The following is a 23,348-nucleotide window of genomic DNA, read 5'->3' on the forward strand; positions in this document are numbered from 1 at the left end:
TACACATTCGATACTGTGTACTGTACCCTGTGATTATTGACATATTGAACTAATATGGTTAGTGACATATTGAGCTGAAACTGAAGTTTTAACAGCATCACTCAGTTGCCTTCTTAATCAGGCCTAAGAAGAACGAACCAAAAGGGATAAAGAAATGAAAAAATTTTGGGGAAAGAAAAATTTACTCTGGTAAGATTTATACCAATACTTGTACAGTGATAGAGGGTGCCTTTACTGACCTTGAACAATCGTACTGAGCCAGAAGATAATTACATTAATAACAAGCCTTAAAATGACATCAGTGAAGTTTCCAACAAACTTCAAGATTTGTATCCTCATTGTAACTGGAAACAGCAACAGCAACTTTAGGAACAAAAATAGTGGATAAAACCTTGAGTGAAGGATGAAGTAACAGGTTATAATATAGCCCAAAGCATATTTTGCGCACACACACACACACACACACACACACACACACACACACACAAATGGAGCCAGATGTGGGAAATGAAATTCAGTGCAAAAAAATGTAAAATATTGGAAATGGGCAAAAGTACCAAGAGGCCTTCACTGAATTATTTGATGGGTAATGAACCAATCACAAGAGTGAGAGAAGAAAAAGAGTTGAGAGTGCTGGTCCAGGACAGTTTGTCACCTGAAAAGACAGTTAGAGAGATGTATAAACTCCTGACTAATATAAGAGTGCCATTTCATCATATGGATGAGGAGATGATGAAAAAATTGATGGTGGCCATGATCCACCCCCAGGTTAGAATATGCAGCAGTAGTGTGGTTCCCACACAAAAAGAAAGATATAAACAGGATTGAGAGAATACAAAGAACAGCAACAAAGATGGTCCCCAGCCTGGCAGATCTGTCATACAGAGAGAGGTTGGAAAAGCTGGATTTGCCTTCCTTAGCAGAAAGGAAAAAGAGGGGAGACATGATTACAGTGTTCAGGACCATGATAGGAGTAAATAAAATTGACCGAGAAGATCTGTTTGTATGGGATAAGAGAGCAATAAGAGAACACGGAATGAAATTGAAGACACCAAGCTGCTTGAAAGATATCAAGAAATATAGTTGTCCTTATAGAAGTATAGACCTGTGGAATAGCCTGGACAAAGTGATCGTCCAGTCTAAAAACTTAAACGAGTTTAAAGCTAAATCTGACTTACTCAGAAACAGAGACGGGATCCCATGAACGTAGCGCATCTCCTATATATCACAATTAGGTATATTAGGTAAATACATAAGTATTTGGAACGACTTAGATGAAGAGGTGGTGCAGGCGAAAAACATTCATGTGTGTAAAAGTAGACTAGATAAATGTGGATATGGAGACAAGACAACACGAGTATTGCTCAATTCCTGTATACTGCAAGTAAGTATATACAAATAGGCTACATCACACACACACACACACACACACACACACACACACACACAAAACATATAAAAGTGGAGGTACAGGAAGTATATAAATTACTGGAAACTCAAGATGTAAGGAAAGCCCCAGGACCTGATGGAATTTCTAATTGGGTACTGAAGGAATGCAGAGAACAACTGGCGGATAAAATTCACAGTTTAATTGTATGCTTACGGGAAGAGGGGAAAGTGCCGCAAGAATGGAAGAGGGCAAATGTGGTACCAATATACAAGGGAGGAAACAGGGAAGAACCCCTGAATTATAGACCAGTGTCTCTAACCAGCATGGTCACAAAATTGTGTGAGAGAATTCTGAAAGACAGATGGATAAAATATCTGGAAGAGAGGAATATTTTGGCTGAATGTCAGTTTGGATTTAGAAGTGGAAGGTCATGTGTTTCCAACTTGTTGAGTTTTTACTCGAGTGATTGACGTGCTTCAGGAAATAGAAGGTTGGGTGGATTGTGTGTATTTAGATTTGGAGAAGGCCTTTGACAAGGTACCCCATAAGGGACTAATGTGGAAACTAGAATATATAGGAGGACTGAAGGGGAAATTTCTGGAATGGATGAGAGACTTTTTGAGAGACAGACAAATGAGGACAGTAATAAAGGATAGGATGTCTGGATGTAGGGAAGTAACAAATGGAGTCCCTCAAGGCTCAGTGTTGGCGCCAGTAATGTTCCTGATTTACGTAAATGATATGGTAGCTGGAGTGAACAGTTATGCAAGTCTGTTTGCTGATGATGCAAAGATCATGAGGAAGGTGGAGGTTGAGGAGGATTGCAAAATGCTGCAGGTGGATCTGGATAGGATACACGAATGGAGCCAGACACGGGAAATGAAATTCAATGATGAGAAATGTAAAATATTGGAAATGGGTAAAAGTACCAAGAGGCCATCATTGAATTATTTGATGGGTAATGAACCAATCACAAAAGCTGTAAGTACCCAGAATGTTTCATATTGTACTGTATTTTCCATACTTACCTCTAACATCTCATTTCACTCTTTTATGTCCCTTATTGGTGTGAATAGGGTCTTAGGTGCTATGCATGTGCAGCAGAGAGGTGTTTTGCTGAGTTAGGCTATGTTAGGGACCATAACTACCAGTCCAGGAGCCAGGGACTTGTTGTAAGTACCCAGAATGTTTAATATTGTATAAACTCACCTCAAAAGCCTCATTCTCTGGTTCTTTTGCATTTATTTCAGTCTTTTATGGCCCTTATTGGTGTGATTTGGGTCTTAAATAGGTGCTATGCATTTCCAGAGGGAATTGTATAGGTGTTTTTCTGAGTTAGGGTCCATAAGTACAAGTCCAGGAGGCTGGGGACCACTTTCCGGTGTAGCGTTATGATCTGTCCCCCTGTCCGCCCCCTAAGGCGCATGCGCGGGGGTTGCCAGAGGCCGCCACAAATATGCCATTTGTCCTCTGATCTCTGTAGGGGTAACATGATCGCAGCCTCTCGCCCTTTGTTTACAAACGGCAAATGGTCATTCCGGCTTCTCATATCATTCGTCTCAAAGCTTTCTTGTGTAGTTTCCGCCCTTAAATTAAATTAGGTTAGGCGGAAAGCAGTAAAAATGTGAGTTTCTAAGGTATGAATGAGTTAGGTTGGATAAACGTAGATATAATTAATCATCTGGGGACGAGTTATCTAATCTGTTAAGCTTGAAGATTGCCTTAGCTATGTATCTTTACAGGAATGAGTTACACCCGTACTGTCCCGTGTATTAAACCATTTTTATCATACATATCCTTGAAATTGTAAATAGCTTTGGCACACACTACCTCATTCTGTTGTGCATTCCACTGATCAATTGTCCTATTAGGGAAACTAAATTTCCTTACATCTTTATCACCTCTCTTTTTATGCTATATTTTGCAATGTCCTCTTGCTGATGCTTCACACATATGCTATATATTCATTTATGTCTATTTTCTGTTCCCCTGAAATGCATTTATATAGCATAATCATGTCTCCTCCTCCTCTCCTGCAGCATTGGTAAATTCAGTCTTTCCAGTCTTTCTCAGTAACTTAAATCCCTTAAGCTTGGTACCCATCTTGTAGGGGCCCATTGTACTTTTTCAATCTTATGTGTTTTTTGAGATGAGGATTCCAGACTACTGTGATGCATACTCCAGAGTTGGTCTGATGAATGATATTATCTTCCTCAGCATATCATCATTTATATATGTGAATGCTATTCTTATATTAGCAAGCAATGTATACATGTTTCGTACCTTCTCACTGATGTGATCATCAGGAGATAGTCTGTTACTGATAATTACTCCTAGGTCCTTCTCCTTTTCTGATATGTGTAGGGTTGATCTTCCTAACTTATAATACCAATCTGGTCTTTTCTCACTTTTACCAAATTTTATTACATGACACTTATCCACATTAAATTCCATTTGCCATTTATTGCTCCATTCATGAAACTTGTTCAAGTCCTCTTGCAGCTCTTTACAAGAATCTATGTTAGTAATTTTCTTTTGAATTTTTGCATCATCTGCAAACATATTTAGATAGCTTCCTCTCTGCATTATATATTCACTTTAATACCCACCCAACCCCTTTTAAATGCCATAGAGTCAATAAGTGGCTTGGTGCTAGCTTTGCCTTTTCCTTTTCCTTTTTTTTCCAGTTATCCAATCCAGTCCCTTTAGTTTTGAGAAATCTTACATCTCCCTTTAGTTTTGAGAAATCTCAGATAAGAGTGTTAGGCTAGTCCAGTATTGTTCAAGTTCAGTCAATGTGAAATAAAAATTAGCCTCAAAATTTCATTTATGGAAAAGTACTTTTAACTCCAAACATTATGAAAACAGTATGCACTCCAGTAGGGTATGCTTAGTGAAGTTTCCTGTTCACACTGTTACAGCACTGCTACTGATTCAATGGATAATGATAAAGTAAAAACCCTTATCAGTTACGTTACTGAGATCACTTCAGATACTAGTTGTTATGGGAAATAAAAAAAAAAAAACTCCTAAGTTAGGTTATTCAGCACATTGGGTACATTACTACACATCACTGATTGGCATATTTTAATACCAATCGTTTATTAAAATCTGCACACATGTGCAGTAACATAAATTCTGTCGTGTCCAGTAGCACAGGATATATTTATATACTGTACTATCAGTGGAAATGCATTGAACACAGTAATGAAAAAAAAAAAAAAGCAAAAATTAGCACCAAGCCAATGAAAATATGGCACTGAGGTGGAAGGGGGTTGGGTGGTTATTAAAGTGAAATATATGGCTGAGAGATAAGACACATGAAGTACAAGAGGAGGTGAATAATAAGCTCCAGTACCAAGCTAAAACAATGACTACATGGCACTATAATGGAAGAGGGTTTGGTGGGTATTAAAGTGAAAATGTAAGGCAGAGAGGTAAGACAGCTAAAGTACAGGAGCAGAGTGGGAAGAGGGGAAGGATGGAGATTAAAGTGCCCCTTTTTGCCACAAGCAGGGATACTGAGGAAGTATTCTGTCCCCCCTCCCCAGAGGCGTACCATCAATGGAAACTAAGCCAGCTCCCAGTCACGGTTATCTCACGAATCCTTTCCCCTCTGGGAGGGGGGGATAGAATACTTCCTCAGTATCCCTGCTTGTCGTAAAAGCCCACTAAAATTCCTTCCCCTTTTCCCCCTCTGCTTCTTGTACTTTATCTGTTGCACCTCTCTGCCATATATTTTCAATACCCACCCAAGTTAGTGCCATATAACTTAGTCATTGAATGGAATGGATTATTAAAAAAAAGAAAAAGAAAAGAAAGGAAAGCGAGCACCAAGCCACTCGATGACTATATGGCACTACAATAGGAGTTGGGTGGGTATTAAAGTGAAAATATAAGGCAGAGAGGTGGGACAGATAAAGTACAAGAAGCAGAGGGGGATAAGAGGAAGGATGAAGATTAAAGTGCCCCATTTAGACGGTTTTTACGACAAGCAGGGATACTGAGGAGGTATTCTATCCCCCCCCCTCCCCAGGGGGAAACTTAGTCACTGAGTGGCTTGGTGCTCGCTTTTTTTTTTTTTTTTTTAAATTCAATTCCATTTCATTCCATTCCATTCATGAGTCCTTTACTCATCCTTCTTAACCACCTGTGAGGTCTACAAATACCTGTACACTAGTCAAATTTAACACAATGAGAACTACTCAGCTACAGACCAGTATCACTGACCAGTGTTGTAAGACATCTAGAACATGGTATGATAAAAGAGAGGCAGTTAGGTTTGAGGAAGGGAAAATCATGTGTTACTAATCTTCTAAGCAATTATGACAAAGTTAGAGAAACATTACAGAAAAGAGAAGAATGGGTGGACAGTATCTATTTAGATTTTAAGAAAGCATTTGACAGTACCGCACCAAAGACTTTTATGGAAGCTGTACCATCAAGGAGGTATCCAAGGCAGTGTCCACTATTGAATGCAGGATTTTCTCAGAAAAAGGGAAATGAGAACAATATTAAGGGGAAATTACTCATCATGGAGGGAAGTGACCAGCGGAGTTCCACAGGGCTCAGTTATGTTTTTAGTATATTATGTTTTTAGTATATATAAATGACATAGACAGTAATATCGGAAATGGAGGCTATCTAAATATGTTTGCAGATGATGCAAAAATTTCAAAGGAAAATTGCTAACATAGATTCTTGCAAAGAGCTGCAAGAGGAATTGAACAAGCTTCATGAATGGAGCAATAAATGGCAAATGGAATTTACTGTGGACAAGTGTCATGTAATAAAATTTGGTAAAAGTGAGAAAAGACCGGATTGGTATTATAAGTTAGGAAGATCAACCCTACACATATCAGAAAGGGAGAAGGACCTAGGAGTAATTATCAGTAACAGACTATCTCCTGATGATCACATCAGTGAGAGGGTATGAAACATGTATACACTGCTTGCTAATATGAGCATAGCATTCACATATATAAATGAAGATATGCTGAGGAAGATAATATCATTCATCAGACCAACTCTGGAGTATGCATCACAGTAGTCTGGAATCGTCATCTCAAAAAACACACATGAGATTGAAAAAGTACAACGAGCCCCTACAAGATGGGTACCAAGCTTAAGGGATTTAAGTTACTGAGAAAGACTGGAAAGATTGAATTCACCAACGCTGCGGGAGAGGAGGAGGAGACATCTATCTATGTATCTATTGCCAGACACCTCAATCCTGTTTGGGGTGGCCACAAACAAATCGCCTCCAAGTCGCCCTGTCCCCCGCCATTTCACTGCCCTGCTCCCAACTCACACCCCCCTCTCTCATATACCTCTCCACCCCATCCCTCCATCTCATCCTCGGCCTCCCCCTCCCTCTTCCCCCCTCCACCTCACTCACATACACTCTCTTCGTCAGTCTTTCACCCTCCATCCTCTCCACATGGCCAAACCACCTCAGTGTGTTCCTCATAACGCTTCCTATCACATCCACATCCACACCACAACGCTCCTTTATATCCTCATTCGTCAGCCTGTCTCTCCACGTGACTCCACAGGCTCCTCTTAAATAATTCATTTCCACTGCTCTCACTCTTGACTTGTGTCCTTCCAACAATGTCCAAGCTTCACTTCCGTACGTTAGAGTTGGTATCACAATACTGTCATGTAGTAACTTTTTCACTTCCATGCTCACTTCCCTGTTTCTTATCACTGCTTTCAAGGAACCAGCAACCTTTCTTCCCTGCTGTACCCTTTCAAGCACTTCACCCTCCAAACCTCCATCCTTACTCATCACACTACCCAAATACTTAAACGTACTCACATTTTCCAAGGAGACATGATTATGCTATATAAATGCATATCAGGGGAACAGAAAATAGACATAAATGAATATATAGCATATGTGTGAAGCATCAACAAGAGAACATTGCAAAATACAGCATAAGAAGAGAGGTCATAAAGATGTAAGGAAGTTCAGTTTCCCTAATAGGGCAATTGATCAGTGGAATGCACAACCGAATGAAGTAGTGTGTGCCAAAACTATTTATAATTTCAAGGATATGTATGATAAAAATGGTTTAATACACGGGACGGTACGAGCGTAGCTCATTCCTGTAAAGATACAAAGCTAAGGAAATCTTCACGCCTAAGAGATTAGATAACTCGTCCCCAAATGATTAATTATAACTATGTTTATCCAACCTAACTCATTCATACCTTAGAAATTCGAATTTTTACCGCTTTCCACCTAACCTAATTTAATTTAAGGGCGGAAGCTACCCAAGAAAGCTTTGAGACGAATGATATGAGAAGCCGGAATGACCATTTGCCGTTTGTAAACAAAGGGCGAGAGGCTCCGATCATGTTACCCCTACAGAGATCAGAGGACAAATGGCATATTTGTGGCAGCCTCTGGCAACCCCCCGCACATGCGCCGTAGGGGGCGGACAGGAGTACAGATCATAACGCTACACCGGACATGCCTTTGGCTCTATTACATCGGATAGTGGAGGGTTTACTGTAATTGAAAAATACACTCAATTCTCGAGTAACACGTTTTTGTTCTAATGCGGTCAGCATAATGAGACAAGTCATGTCAGGACGCAGAAAAACTCAAACTCACGCAGGAAGTCAGCTGGCCTGGGGACGAAACCTGAAAGTCGCGCGCTATGATTTCACTCTCTAACTCTGGGTACATTTCCTGGGCGCATATTTCCATCCTGTATGGGTATTTTTCTCAGTACCACAGCCAGCCACCTCAGCCAAACAGCCCTAGTGAGATGGGATAGGTTATGGTAGGTTAGGTCGCTGAAATTTTGCCTGTTAAGCACAGTGAGCATATTTTCGTGAAAAACCTTTGGATAGTTTTGAAACGACTGGGGAAGCATTGAGCATTGTTCCTGGCTGAGGGTTCCTGGTGGTTTTTATGAATATGCATACGGAATGGAAATATGCTTTCTGGGCACACTCAAGGCCGAATGGTTTGACGAAATTTATGGGTTTCTCAATTTCAGGTGGCAAAATGGAATGACAATGTATGCTAATCAGAAAAAAAAAAAAAATCCATGCATTTTCGTAAGTTAGAGTTCAGTTCCACATTCTTTGTTTGATTTCATGCTTCCCAACACATTTTGGATCAACTGGGCATATGGTTATCAGTCCTTTACCCATGCCTCACCTAGTTCTCACCCACACTTATCATGGATTTTGCAGTTTTAAGGGACGAAATGGAACGAAAATGTTTGCTAATTAGAGGAAAAGTTACTCTTTCATCCATGTGTTCTCGTAAGTTAGCATTGAGTTCCACATTCTTCGTTTGATATCGTGCTTCCCAACACATTTCCAGCTAACTGAGCATACGGTTATCAATCCTTTCTCGTGCCTCACCTAGTTCTACCCGACACTCATAATGGGTTTCACAGTTTTAGGGGTTGAAATGGAACGAAAATGTTTGCCAATTAGAAAAATATACTTTCGTCTATGTGTTCTTGTTAGTGTTCAGTTTCACATTTTTCGTTCGGTTTCGTGCTTCCCAATACATTTAGGACCAACTGAGCATACGGCTATCAAGTCCTTTCTCGCGTCTCACAGACTCTACCTCACAGTCATGTGGGTTTCAAGTTTTAGGGGACGAAACTGAACGAAAATGTTTGCTATATTAAAAAAAAAAAAAAAAAAAAAAATCCATCCATGTGCTCTTGTAAGTGAGCATTCAGTTCCACATTCTTCGTTCTTCTTCTTCCTGATAGTCTTATGTTTGTCGGATTACTTCTGGGAGGTAAGTAAACGTTTCATGTTAAATCTGTTTCCCCCTTTGTTTTAAGCTGTGTTCTGCTGTCAGCTTGTTTGACACGTCAGGGTTACAGCGAAATTAGGGCCTGTCCTAACCTAAGTGTTTAAACTTGACCTATCTATCTATCTATCTATAGCCCGACGCCCTAATCTTGCAAAGGGTGTCCGCAGACAAAACACCTCCAAGTCGCTCTGTCACCCACCATTTGACTACCCTGCCCCCAACTCCCCCTCCCCTCCCTCATATACCTCTCTACTCAATTCCTCCACCTCATCCTCAGTCTACCCCTCCCTCTCCCTCCCTCCACCTCACCTACATACACCCTCTTAGTCAGTCTTTCATTCTCCATTCTCTTCACATGTCCAAACCACCTTAGTGTATTTCTCCTAATCTTCTCAATCACATCCACATCCACTCCACAACGTTCCTTCACTTCTTCATTCGTCAACCTGTCCCTCCACGTCACTCCACATGCTCCTCTTAAGTAACTCATTTCCACTGCTCTCACTCTTGACTTGTTCCCCTTTTTCAAGGTCCATGCCTCGCTTCCATATGTCAGGGTAGGGATCACAATACTATCATGCAGTGACTTCTTAACTTCCATACTCACCTCCCTATTTCTCATCAATGCTTTCAGTGTACCAACAACCTTCCTTCCCTGCTGTACCCTTTCACGCACTTCATCCCCCAAAGTTCCATCCTTACTCATCACACTACCCAAGTACTTGAATGCACTCACATTCTCCATATCCTCACAATCCAACCTCACTGCACACACTGTGACTTCATTCCTCTCAAACACGATAACTTTACTTTTGTTTACATTAACTTTCAGATTCCTCCTCCTACACACTGTCCCAAATTCATTCATCAAACCTTGCAACTCCCATTCATTTTCACTCAACAATACTGTATCATCAGCAAACAGCAACACCAGAATCTTCCAAATATCACCCTCATTCATTAGAGCCACCCCCACGTCCACTGCCCTACCTTTCACCTCCTTTACAACCCCATCCATGTATATATTAAACAGCCATGGAGACATCACACAACCCTGTTTCAGTCCCACACTGAGATCAAAGAACACATTCAGCTCGCCATGCACTCGCACCGTAGCCCTAGCTCCCTCGTACATACTCTTCACAGCACTCAACAATTTCCCCTCCACTCCATATATTCTTAATACCTTCCACATACCTTGCCTATCTATTCTGTCATAAGCTTTCTCCAAGTCCATGAAGGCAGCATACACTTTCCTTCTCTTCTCTAGATACTTCTCCACTAAGCATCTTAGAACAAATATCTGATCTACACACCCTTTTCCCTTCCTAAATCCCCCTTGTTCTTCTCCAACTAGCTCCTCTGTCATATGCCTAACCCTGTCAGTGAGTATTCTACCATATATTTTACCAGTCACACTAAGAAGGCAAATATCCCTATGGTTACCACATACTTCTCTCTCCCCTTTTCCTTTGTATAAAGGAACAATTATACCTGATTTCCAGTCCTCTGGAACCCTTTCCTCTTCCCAAGCCAATCCACACAACTTCCATATCCACTCCACAACAGTCTCACCCCCATACCTCAACATTTCACCACACACTTCATCAATTCCTGGGGCCTTTCCCAACTTAATCATCTTCATCGCTTCCACTACTTCCGCCCTACTGAGCTCTTCCTCCCTCCTCTCATCTCTTCTTCTCCCAGCCATTCCCCAACCACATATACTTGCACTGCTCTCACTCTCTACATTCAACAAATCCTCAAAGTGCTCCTTCCATCTCCTCAATTTCTCTCTCTTCTCCACCAACAATCTATTATTCTTATCTTTCACTCCCCTATTATTTCCCCTTTCACACTGCCTTACTTGCTTTACCTCCTTCCAAAACAATTTCTTACTCACCCTCCATTTCACACTCAGATTCCTCCAAAACTCTTCATCCACTTTCTTCTTACTCTTCTTCACCAGTCTCTTAACCTCCCTTCTCCTGCTCACATATACCTCTCTCTTCTCTCTCTCTCATCTTCTCCCCTACCTCTACTCACTAACCATTCACTATATGCATTCTTCTTTTTCTTTTGTTCCACAGCTTGTTTCACCTCATCATTCCACCATGCTCTCCCTTGCACACCCTTGCATCTCCTCCTCACTCCACAAACCTCCTCACACGCTGCGCCTATCTCTTCCGTGAATATCTTACTTACGTCTTCCACCCCTTCCATTTGCTCTAGCTTATACCTTCCCAATCTTTCTTCCACTATGCTCTTATACTCCATCATTTTCTCACTATCTTGCAATTTCTCCACTCTTCTCACAGGAGCTGCTTTCTCCTGTCTTCCCCTTCGTCTCCTCAACCACTTTCTTTGCAGCTCTACCTTGGCCATCACTAAGTGATGGTCCGAGACTCCATTCCCCCACCCTCTCCACACTCTTGCATCCAACACTTGTCTTCTCATTCGTTCATCCACATACTCGTAGTCTATCATTGCCTTTCGTTCAACAAGTTCACCATCCATCCTCCTCATTACTCTCCATGTACAGTATACTGGTGGATCCTCTTATGATCATCATGACCTAACCTAGCTTAATTATACCTTATAATTTAATCTAACTTAACCTAGCATCCAGTTGGGAAGTTGGGAGACGAAAACCACCTTTGAGTACATCAAGACAATCATAGTATGGCTTAAGGAACGTGATGATAAAATGTCGGAAATTTTTCAGAAGAAAAAGATAATTTACCACCCTGAAAATAGTCAGAAAAATACAGAAAACAATATGAACTGAATTGGTAAGGTTCTTCCACTGCTTTAAGTAAAATGTACATTTACCGAAATGGCAAAAAAAAGCATAGCATTAAGCAACGTTTGGTCTGGTTAGTACTTGGATGGGTGACCGCCTGGGAATACCAGATGCTGTTGGCATCTCTACGTGTCAAGTGGGGTTGGTGGAGGATTAGTGCCCCTCCCTGTAAAACAGTTAACTCTAAGCCCTTGGCCACCCCTTTTGGGATACATGGCGTCTGGCAATGAATGATGATGATAATGAAAGCACCTTCATATTGATTTGGAAGGACCGGGAGAAGATAAAGATCGTGTGTAGGAAGTGATGCAAACCTGGCAGCTGTGAAAGTTTGTATGTTGTCCTGAAACTGACTGAGAAGCTTATAGGGCATTATGTGAAGCGTCAGAGAAAGCAAACTCTCACTTTTACCCCATTTTACCACCTTACCCCACGTACTTTACCTCCACCTACACGCACCATCAGATAAAACATTGAAAGATATATAACTGTTGTACTTAAAAACATCAGTGGTATTAAAAATAGCATTAACAAAAACAGAAGCTGGGCTGGGTCAACGGCACCTCCACTGGGTACCCTTTTGTTGATACGTAGCTCTCCGGTATTTTCCTCCCGTCCCCCAACCCCAATGATGTTGTCAAAGTTTCGCCTTCTCATATCATGTGGCCTGCGGAAGAGATGTTAGGCCATATAGTTAGACTAAAATTTACGGGTCTGGCTGTTTTAGGGAACGAAATGGTGTGAAAATGTTTGCAAACCAGAAAAAAGGTACCGTTTCATTCATGTGTTCTCCTGAGTTAGCATTCCGTTTCACATTCTTCATTCGGTATCGCTCTTCCCAACACATGTCAGACTGATTGAGCAGTTTAGTCATATGCTAAGTCTGTCAGAAATGGGAAATTCAGTATCAAACAAAAAATGTGAAACTGAATGCTAACTCATGAGAACACACGGATGAGTGTAATTTTTTCTGGTTAGCACAAGTTTTTGTTCTATTTCGTCCCCTAAAACTGCCAGACCCATAAATTTTCATCCAACCGTATGGCCTAAGGTCTCTCCTGAAAGCCACATGATATGAGAGAAGGTGAAACTTTGACAATAACATTTGGGGTTGGGGGATGGGAGGAAAATACCAGGGAGCTATGTATCAACAAAAGGGTACCCAGCCCAACTTCCATTTTTGTTAATGCTATTTTTAATACCATTGATGTTTTTAATTACAACAGTTATATCTCTTTCATTGTTTACCTGATGGTGGGTGCAAGTGGGGGTAATTTACATGGGGTTAGGTGGTAAGAAGGGGTAAAAGTAAGAGTTTTGGAAAGTTGCCAGAACACATTGTACCATTATACATATAAACAGTTTTGTCTGAGTGATGCGGATTTGAGTACCATGGTCCTTGTCCAGTTCCTATTGCCCGCGGTACTCAAGGTTTGAGTGTACACTCCTATAAAAAGCAATACCACACAAAAAGTACACAACAGTACTGTGCACATTCAAAGCAACAGCTAATTACTAAAGCTATCAACACTGTTTTACTCACTACAATAGGTTCTGCTCCTTTTCCTTCCTGTGGTAAGCATTAAATAAATTGTCAATCTCAGTACGTCAACTCGATTACAGTACTGGATATATATATATACAGTAATCACTCTAATATCCGGACGCCCAATATCCGAACATCCCCACTATCCGGACATAAGAATGTTTCATACTGTACTTTTTTCCATACTATACTTACTTCATTTCACTCTTTAATGTCTTTTATTGGTGTGAATAGGGTGTTAGGAGCTAGGCATGTGCAGTAGGAAGGTGTTTTTCTAAGTTAGGCTAGGTTAGGGTCCATAAGTACCAGTCCAGGAGCCAGTCACCAGAATGTTTATTATTGTATGAACCTACTTCTAAACCCTCATTTTATGTTTCATTTGCATTTATTTCAGTCATTTATGTGCCTTATTGGTGTGATTTCGGTCTTAAATAGGTGCTATGCATGTCCAGAGGGAGTTGTATAGGTGTTTCTCTGAGTTAGGATCCATAATTACGAGTACAAGTCCATAAGCTGGGGCCCAATATCCGGACAGAACCAATATCCAGACCTACCTATGGCTCTGTTACGTCGGATATTGGAGTGATTACTGTATATATATATATATATATATATATATACTGTATATATATATATATATAAGCCTCGGACAAGGACTGACCAAACGATGACGACCCAGGACCGGACAAAGGACTTGAAAATGGCTACGTGGAATGTAAGGGGAGCAAATGGTGAGGTGAAAGAGAGAGAGATTGTCCAGGTGCTTGAGGGTGTGAAAGTGGATGTATGTGGAATAACTGAAACAAAATGGAGAAGAGAAAGTGTGAGAGAATGGAAGTATGGATGGGGTATATGTGCAGGAGTAGGTGAGAATGAGAGGGCAAAGGAAGGAGTATGTATAGTTGTGAGTAAAAGATGGAAGAAGAGCATAAGACAGTATGGATCAGTTGGGTCAAGGATTGTGTGGGTAAAGTTGTAAGTTGGAATACAAATGTGGGCGATTGTGTGTGTGTATGCACCAACGCAAGATCGTGCTAGAAGAGTGAGAGAAGAGTTCTGGACAAATGTAGAAGTGTGCATCGAAAAGTTTGGAAGGAATGAGAGAGTGTTTTTGATTGGTGATATGAATGGTAAAGTTGGGAATGTGAAGGTGGATGAAATAGTTGGTGAGTGGGGTGTGCCTGCTGAGATAGATGAGAAAGGGAGTGCGTTAGTGGACATTTGTGCTGGGAGTGGGTTGGTGATAGCCAATACCCTCTTCAGGCATAAAATGATCCACAGGTATACATGGCGAGTGATGAGAAGGGTGGGTGGTGAACTGAATGAAAGGAAGGCAATGATTGATTATGTGTGTGTGGATGAAAGGATGCGAAGATGTGTAATGGATGCAAGAGTTTATAGAGGTTGGGGGAGTGGACTTTCTGACCACTACTTGGTGGTGGCTAGAATTAAAATTCAAGTAAGATGGAGGAATAGAAGAAGGGAAAGACGAGAGGAAGGAGTAGTTGCAAGGAGAGTGGAAAGGTTACAAGAGGATGAGAAAAAGGCAGAGTATAAGAGAGAAGTGGAGGAACGATTGGGCAAATATGAATTGGAGCAGGTGGGAGACGTGGAAGGTGTGTGTAGGATATTTACAGAAGAAATATGTGCAGCATGTGATGTGGTGTGTGGAAGGAAGAGAAGACGGAGGGGGGTGCAAGGAACAACGTGGTGGACTGAAGAGGTGAGACAGGCTGTGGCACAAAAGAAGAAAGCATACAATGAATGGATGAGAAATAGGGCCGTGGAAGAAGTTGAGAGGCGGAAGAGAGAGTTATATGTAGAAAGAAAGAGAGAGGTGAAAAGATTAGTAAGAGAGAGTAAGAGGAGAGTGGATGAGGAATTTGGAAGGAATTTGAGTGTAAAGTGGAGGGACTGTAAGAAAATGTTCTGGAAAGAGGTGAAAAGAGTAAGACAGGGTGGAAGTGAAGTCAGCAGGGGAGTGAAAGATAAAAATGGTAGATTACTAGTGTAGAAGGGAGAAAAAGTGAGCAGATGGAGAGAACACTTTAAGGAATTGTTGAACATAGAGGATGGAAGTAATGCGAGTTTAAGTGGCTGGGGAATGGCTGGGAGAAGGAGAGAGGTGAGAAGACAGGAAGAAATCAGTAGGATAGAAGTTGTGGAAGCAATGAAGAAAGTTAAATCGGGGAAAGCCCCAGGAATTGATGGAGTGTGTGGTGAAATGCTGAAGCATGGGGGAGAGATAGTAGTAGAATGGATGTGGAAGATGTGCAGATTGGCCTGGGAGGAAGGTAGAGTCCCAGAGGATTGGAAGTCACGTATAATTATTCCCTTGTACAAAGGAAAAGGGGAAAAAGAAGTGTGTGGTAATCATAGGGGCATCTGTCTTCTTAGTATAATAGGAAAAGTGTATGGTAGGATACTTATTGACAGAGTTAGAGAAAGAACAGAGAAATTAGTTGGAGAAGAACAGGGAGGCTTTAGGAAGGGAAGAGGTTGTGTAGATCAGATATTCATTCTTAGATCTTTAGTGGAAAAGTTTCTAGAGAAGGGAAAGAAGTTGTATGCGGCTTTCATGGATTTGGAGAAAGCATATGACAGGATGGATAGACAAGGATTGTGGAAAGTGTTAAGAATATATGGAGTAGATGGGAAGTTGTTGAATGCTGTGAAGAGTATGTACGATGGTGCAAAGGCTGCAGTGCGTGTGGATGGTGAACTAAGTGAATTTTTCTCTTTGAAGGTTTGGTTGAATCAGGGATGTGTCATGTCTCCATGGTTGTTCAATCTGTACATGGATGGGGTAATAAAAGAGGTACAAGGTAGGGTAGTGGGTGTTGGAGTGGCCCTGGTGAGAGAGGATAGTGTTTGGAAACTCCCTGTACTGTTGTTTGCAGATGATACTGTGTTGTTGAGTGAAGACGAAGGGGAGCTGCAAGGCTTGGTGGATGAGTTTGGGAGAGTGTGTAAGAAACGGAATCTAAAGGTGAATGTAGGGAAGAGTAAAGTGATGGTCTTTGAGAGAGGTGAAGTCATTGAATGGACAGCGAGGTTGGATGGTGAGGAATTGGAAAATGTGAGTACGTTTAAGTGCTTGGGTAGTGTGATGAGTAAGGATGGAGGTTTGGAGGGTGAAGTGCTTGAAAGGGTACAGCAGGGAAGAAAGGTTGCTGGTCCTTTGAAAGCAGTGATAAGAAACAAGGAAGTGAGCATGGAAGTGAAAAAGTTACTACATGACAGTATTGTGATACCAACTCTAACGTACGGAAGTGAAGCTTGGACGTTGTTGGAAGGACATAGGTCAAGAGTGAGAGCAGTGGAAATGAGTTATTTAAGAGGAGCCTGTGCAGTCACATGGAGAGACAGGCTGACGAATGAGGATATAAAGGAGCGTTGTGGTGTGGATGTGGATGTGATACGAAGCGTTATGAGGAACACACTGAGGTGGTTTGGCCATGTGGAGAGGATGGAGGGTGAAAGACTGACGAAGAGAGTGTATGTGAGTAAGGTGGAGGGGGGTAGAGGGAGGGGGAGGCCAAGGATGAGATGGAGGGATGGGGTGGAGAAGTATATGAGAGAGGGGGATGTGAGTTGGGAGCAGGGCAGTGAAATGGCGGGGGACAGGGCGACTTGGAGGTGATTTGTTTGTGGCCACCCCAAACGGGATTGAGGCGTCTGGCAATAGATAGATAGATAGATACCTGTATATTCATTTTTCATTCATTGCCAGACGCCATGTATCCCAGACGGGGTGGCCAATGGCTTAGAGTTAATTGTTTTACAGGGAGGGGCACTAATCCTCCACCAACCCCACGACATGTAATATATATATATATATATATATATGTACAGTATATATATATATACACATATATACATATAGATATACATACACTCAATCCTCGTAAATCGCGGCAATTTGGGTTTGGACAACTGCTGCGATTTACAAATTCCATGGTTTATAAATAATAACTCGTATGTGAAAAATGAATTTGGGTCTGGACTTTGGCCAACCACCCCCCACAGCACCCTACCTACACCTATCTATGCACCATCAAACACAAACATACAAATTTAGGAATATTCAGCGCATGTATTTCATAGAAATAAGTAATGTTAAGGGATCTCACCTTAATCCTATGATGATATTGCTTAAGTGAATGGAGTGGGGTGGTGTTGGGAAGAACATAGAACCTCTCAGCACTTGTTCTTCCCAAACACTTTTGCCAGCTTTGAAAACTTCTCTCCCTTCTCAACATGACAAATGAGCTCCCAATGTTGACTGTATGACAATGGCGGCTGCTTCTTGATGCTATACTGCTTAAAGCGCTTCATTGGGGGTTCGGGAGGGGCCATGGAAGGTAGGAGGCGGGGGAGAAGGTGCACAAAAAAAGGCAGGTAGTTCTCGTACTCCATGGCGATGGTCTGTAGCGTGCGGACTGGCGGGAAGAACAACAACAACGTGGCAGCATTAGCTTGCACACTTGCCACCAGGGACGGGTGGTGATTGGTTGTTGGGTCACGATTTTCAATTTGAATGCCACGGTTTACGATTCTCCTCGGAAAAGGCCCACTTCGGTGCCTAGGTCCACGATTTTCGTGACTTAACAGCGATTTAAGGGTGCCGGCAGTCTGACAGCCACTTAGCCGTGATTTACGAATCCGTGATTTATAAACGCAGTTTATGAGGATTGAGTATATATAATGTATATACTGTATACAGTAAAAGTCCAATATTTCGGCATCCAATTCCCCGGCAAATCTGACATTTCGGCAGTTTTGAGAAATAGTCCCATTTACGAAAATCTCCGATCGTTCGGCAGATTCTCCGATTTTTTTCGTCAGTCTTGAAATTCTCCATGAGGCTCGCCAGCTAGCTACCCGCCTTTACCCGCCTTAGTGAGTGAGATAGTGAAAGTGATGGAACGAGTCTACCACTGCCATGAAGCTCAGAGGCTAGCTCTTTCTCCTATAGCATAAAGAGAGGACAAACATGTAGTGAGTCTAGCATGGGAAAGAGAATCTGTTTCGCCATTCTTCCGAGTTGTTGCCATGCTGCTGCCGACTTCTCTTGATTCTTCTGTGTGCTTTGTGAACTTCGTACCGAAATACCTCTGAAATTACTATTCGAGTGTGCTGGGGACTTCTCCCAGCAGTAGCAGACTCCAATCAACCCCTTCTATTGTACATATGTAAATAAGGAACCTACTATAAGTTTAGGTAAGTGCATGTGAACTTGTAGGCCTACTGTACCATTACATTTATATACAGTATGTTCACTAATTTCTTTATTTTTCATATTCATGTACAGTATAGTACTGTATTCATTACAGTATTGTACAGTATCAAACAGTATACAGTACTCTCTCCAAACACATTTGTAATGATATGAGTAATGATGATAGTGTTCACCGAAACATAAGGTACTGAGTGTGTAGGGTTTTCGATAATTCGGCAATTTTGATATTTCGGCACTTGCCTGGTCCCATAGATGCCGAAAAATCGGACTTCTACTGTATATATATATATATATATATATATTTCCTCCTTCCCCCAAGGTTCCCCCAACACATGATATAATATCTCGACAAGCACTTGTGACACATGTCACTAACATTTTATATAAATCATAATTAATCAGCAGTTGTCTTAACCCGCCCCGTCCCAACCACTTTTTGACCACTGGTACCCCCCAATCCTGACCCTTTTTTGACCCTTTTTTTTTTTTTTTTTTGCTAAAACTTTCGCTTTTGGTCAGAAACAATGGTCAGTGACAAAGAAATTGTTCCCCGGGGTCCATAATTACCCTAACCAGGTATGCCTTGGTCCCACCTGGCCCCGTGTTCTCCGTAGGCGGTCTGAGACTGTAACGTTTTCTATGGTATTATAAGTCTGGGAAACCAATGAAAGTAAGTAGATATGTATTTATTACAAACATAAAAACATGTGATAAAAGAGTATATTGGATTTCATACAAAAATAGAGCAGAAATAAGCATTGTACCATCGTGCGAAACGAGCAAAATCGGGCAACTTGGTCACGATGAATCGGTAACATTCTAAAATCATGATACATATTATTTTTTTACTTACATAATACTTCTACAATAACATTATACCATTTTACATTTTATTGAACTGTTTTTACGTATTCACAGGCCTTTTGATAACATTTAGCGTAATGTTAGCGCTTATTTACGCAGTGAGTGATCTCGCTGTGACTGTTGTTTCAACTCGTATTGTGTTTTTCTACTTACATAATACTTTTCTAATATTATTATACACTTTTCAACTTTATAGAACTGTTTTGAGATTATTTCAGGCCTTACATAAATATATAGCGTAATAATAGCGCATAATAACACACACGGTGAAGTCGCTATGACAACTATTTCAACTTACAACCTATTTTTGTACTTATATAATAATTCTCCACTAATATTGCATATATTTACACTTGATATAATTGATATCACATAATTTCAGAACTTACGATGGAACTGAGCGTCATATTAGCGCGTACTTACACAGGGAGTGTTATCGCGATATCATTTGTTTCATCTTACACTAGTATTCAACTTATAAAATACCTGACTACTAACATTACAACAAATTCCACTTTATATAACTCCTATCACATACTTACTGACCAGAATGTGGATGTACTCGTGACATCAATTATTACAACTTACACTATTGTTCAACTTATACGTTTTGTTCATGCTAACATTACACCCGTTTCCACTTTATTTCCTTGCCATCACATATTTACTGACCAGAGTGTTATACTGAGCGTCATATTTTCGCAGATTTACACAGTGGGTGTAGTTTTGATATCAATTCTTTCAATTTACACTAATTCTCAACTTATACAGTACATTATTTTTCTGAAAAAATAACACCCGTTTCAACTTTATATTTGACTTGGCACCTACTGACTGGTCTTACCATTATAATGAGCATCATTTCGCCTTCCCACACAGTTTCAGTAGTGTAGGAAATTATGATACTCCTTGAAACAAGGCTGAAGGCACAACGCAACATTGCACTCGACACACTCGTACCGTGTGTCTTTTCTCTGAGTGGATGGTCTGACTGTCGAGTGCTTACATACATGGCAGCGACGCTGGGGTTTACGACGGTTTGGGTCGGAAGGGATTGCGCTGGGATAGTGGCGTCCTGCAAGACGTAGGGGAGTCTGAGCAGCCATGGGGGTGCGGGTGCTGTGTGTGGGTCTGTCCTGGGCATGCTTGGCGATTATTTCACGTGCCAGCTCCCTCACAAACCCCTCAAAGGTCTCAGATACTCCGGTGGTCATTGCGTGCAGGTAGTGGGCGTTCAGGACCGTGATGTCGAGCAAGTGGAAAAAGAGTTTCTTGTACCACTTCATCGTGGTCCTGGCACAGTCAACACTTGAAATCATCGAGTCTGACTGATCAACTTGCCTCATGTTCAGATTATAGTCCAGTACAGACTCAGGTTTCCATACGTTGCGCCTCCTCTCGCTACGGTGATCCACGGAGTCTGTGCGGCGCATCAGGGGGCTGTGAACAGTTGATAGGAGGCAAACTTCCCTGTTGTGGTTCCACAGGGTGGCAAGGATGTTATTGGCCTGGAAGAAAACCACCTCGTTCTTGTCAAGTTTCCTTCCTATCTTGACCATATGGCGACGGTTTCTCTTGACTGTACCACAGACTCCGGTGTCGTGTTGGTGGAGGAACCTAGCGAGAAGAGGGCTAGTGTACCAGTTGTCCAGGTACAACACATGACCACGATGAAGGTACTCTTCTATCATTGTCTTCACCACGGCCCCAGAGAGTCCTATATTCCGATCTTCTGTTATATCTGTCTGTACGCCCGTGTACAAGACTATGTCTTGCACATAACCAGTCTTACAGTCACACATAACAAAGATCTTGAACCTGAAACGGTGTCTCTTGCTGGGTATGTACTGCCTAAAGGAAATATTGCCTCTCCACAACACAAGACTCTCGTCTATGACGAGGTCTCTGTAGGGATAAAATGAGGAGCGGAACATTTCCCGTAAATGATCAAATACCAGCCTAATTCTCCTCATTTTATCTGTGTTATTTGCATTGGCTGGATCTTCTGCATCAAAAAAGTGGAGGCTGCCGAGAATATACTGAAATCGGTTACGACTCATCACCTTTCCAAAGAAAGGTGTGAGGATGATTGGGTCGGTTGTCCAGTAGGCAGGAATTTGGTTTTTCCTTACCACACCCATCAAGAGAACCAGGGCCAAAAATAGGAACATCTCTGAAATTGTAACGGGATAGTCATACTGTTGGGAATGCCTGCTCGTGGTTCCCAAACGTTCACTTTCACGGCGCTGTGATTGTGAAAAGATATTAGTCTGTTCAACTATGCGCCCCACAAATGCCTCACCAAAGAACAAGTGGAAAAAATCCACCCTAGACAAACCTGCATTCACACCTGGAGCCATGCAACCAGACCTCCACTCCTCAGTGAAAGGGTGAATGATGGGAGTAAAATTACTCCCATCTTCCCAGTTCCACGTGACACCACCGTCTCCAGCCACGTCCCCATCATCCCCTTCGTCAGGGTGGGGAGGTGAGGGTGGTGGGGGAGGTTGGGGAGGTGGAGAGCGGCGCCTCTCATCACTCGCACTTCTCTTCCCTCTCCCTTTTCCTTTACCCTTTCCCTTCCCTTTCTTTCCTTTCCCCACATCCTGGGGCTGTGGAGAGGAAGTTTGGGAATATTCTGGGGTGAAAGAAGTGCTGGGGAGTGGCTCCACCTCCTCTCCCCTAGGCCTATGTGCACCACGTGCTCGTGCTGCCTCCCTCACACCACTTGCCCCTTCACCCCGCACTACCCCCACACCACTCTCACTTTCACCCCGCGCTGCCGCCACAACACTTTCCCTTTCACCCAGCAATCCCACCACACCACTTTCCACTTCCCCAGACAAAAGACTTTCAACATACCTTATATGTCTTCTCGCCCCACCTTCTGATCCTCGTGGTGATATTTTTTCTTTTCTCAACCATGCGGCGATATCACGTCCTAAGCCGCCGTCATCCTCATCGTCCTCATCAGATTCGGGATGGAGAGATAGCCATGCACGTGGTTGGGGAGCAGGCTGGCCTTCCCTTGCCTTACGGTATGTCACATACCACATTTTTCGGGGCGAAGGGACCTCCTCATCACTGCTACTTATTTCTTCCTCTGGCTGAACGTAATCGCGATCTACCACATCATCGTCGAGTAGAGAATCACTATCTCCAGTGGAGGCTTCCAGGGCGGATGCAATTTCCTCGTCTGAGAGACCTTTCCGCGCCATGTCTGACCTGGGTCACTGCTAGCAGGTGAGTGACCGAGACAAGGGCAAGCGCGGGTCACGCGAGGTCTAGGACGCTGGCCGCCTGGCGGCAGGTAGGGGAGGCTTGGGTACGTGGGCGAATCGAAAATCTCGCGCGAATTTTGAAAATTGTGGAAATTATGAACCTTGCAATTGCAGGACGTTGAAGTACGTCGACGGGATTGGCTGTGACATAACGTGAGGACGTGGAAGTACGTCGACGGGACGCCGCGGGTTAACAAGGTATAGTACCTGTCCACTGACACCTGTCGTTGCCCAGCATCCTTACGTCACCTGCACACATGCTGCTAAGGTATCGCTGACATACGCTACGCACCCACAATATCCCAGAAGGAACACTCGTGACATGTATCGCAAACATTTTATATAAATCATAAATAATCAACAAATGTCTTAGCAACGTACAGTACCTGTCCACTGACATCCGTTGTTGCCCGGCGTCCTTATGTCA

The 23,348-nt window shown here is 42.2% G+C and overlaps 1 protein-coding gene across 1 annotated transcript in view; it reads left to right on the forward strand.

The window, feature by feature from the left end:
• The window catches only part of Piezo (piezo type mechanosensitive ion channel component), a 1,050,432-nt gene that overhangs the window by 781,225 nt on the left and 245,859 nt on the right, over window positions 1-23,348 (forward strand). The gene's annotated exons all lie outside the window — the stretch shown is intronic.

The sequence above is a fragment of the Coenobita brevimanus genome, chromosome 60, assembly GCF_032717465.1.
Source record: "Coenobita brevimanus isolate Jiangsu-jjx chromosome 60, ASM3271746v2, whole genome shotgun sequence".
Lineage (NCBI taxonomy): Eukaryota > Metazoa > Arthropoda > Malacostraca > Decapoda > Coenobitidae > Coenobita > Coenobita brevimanus.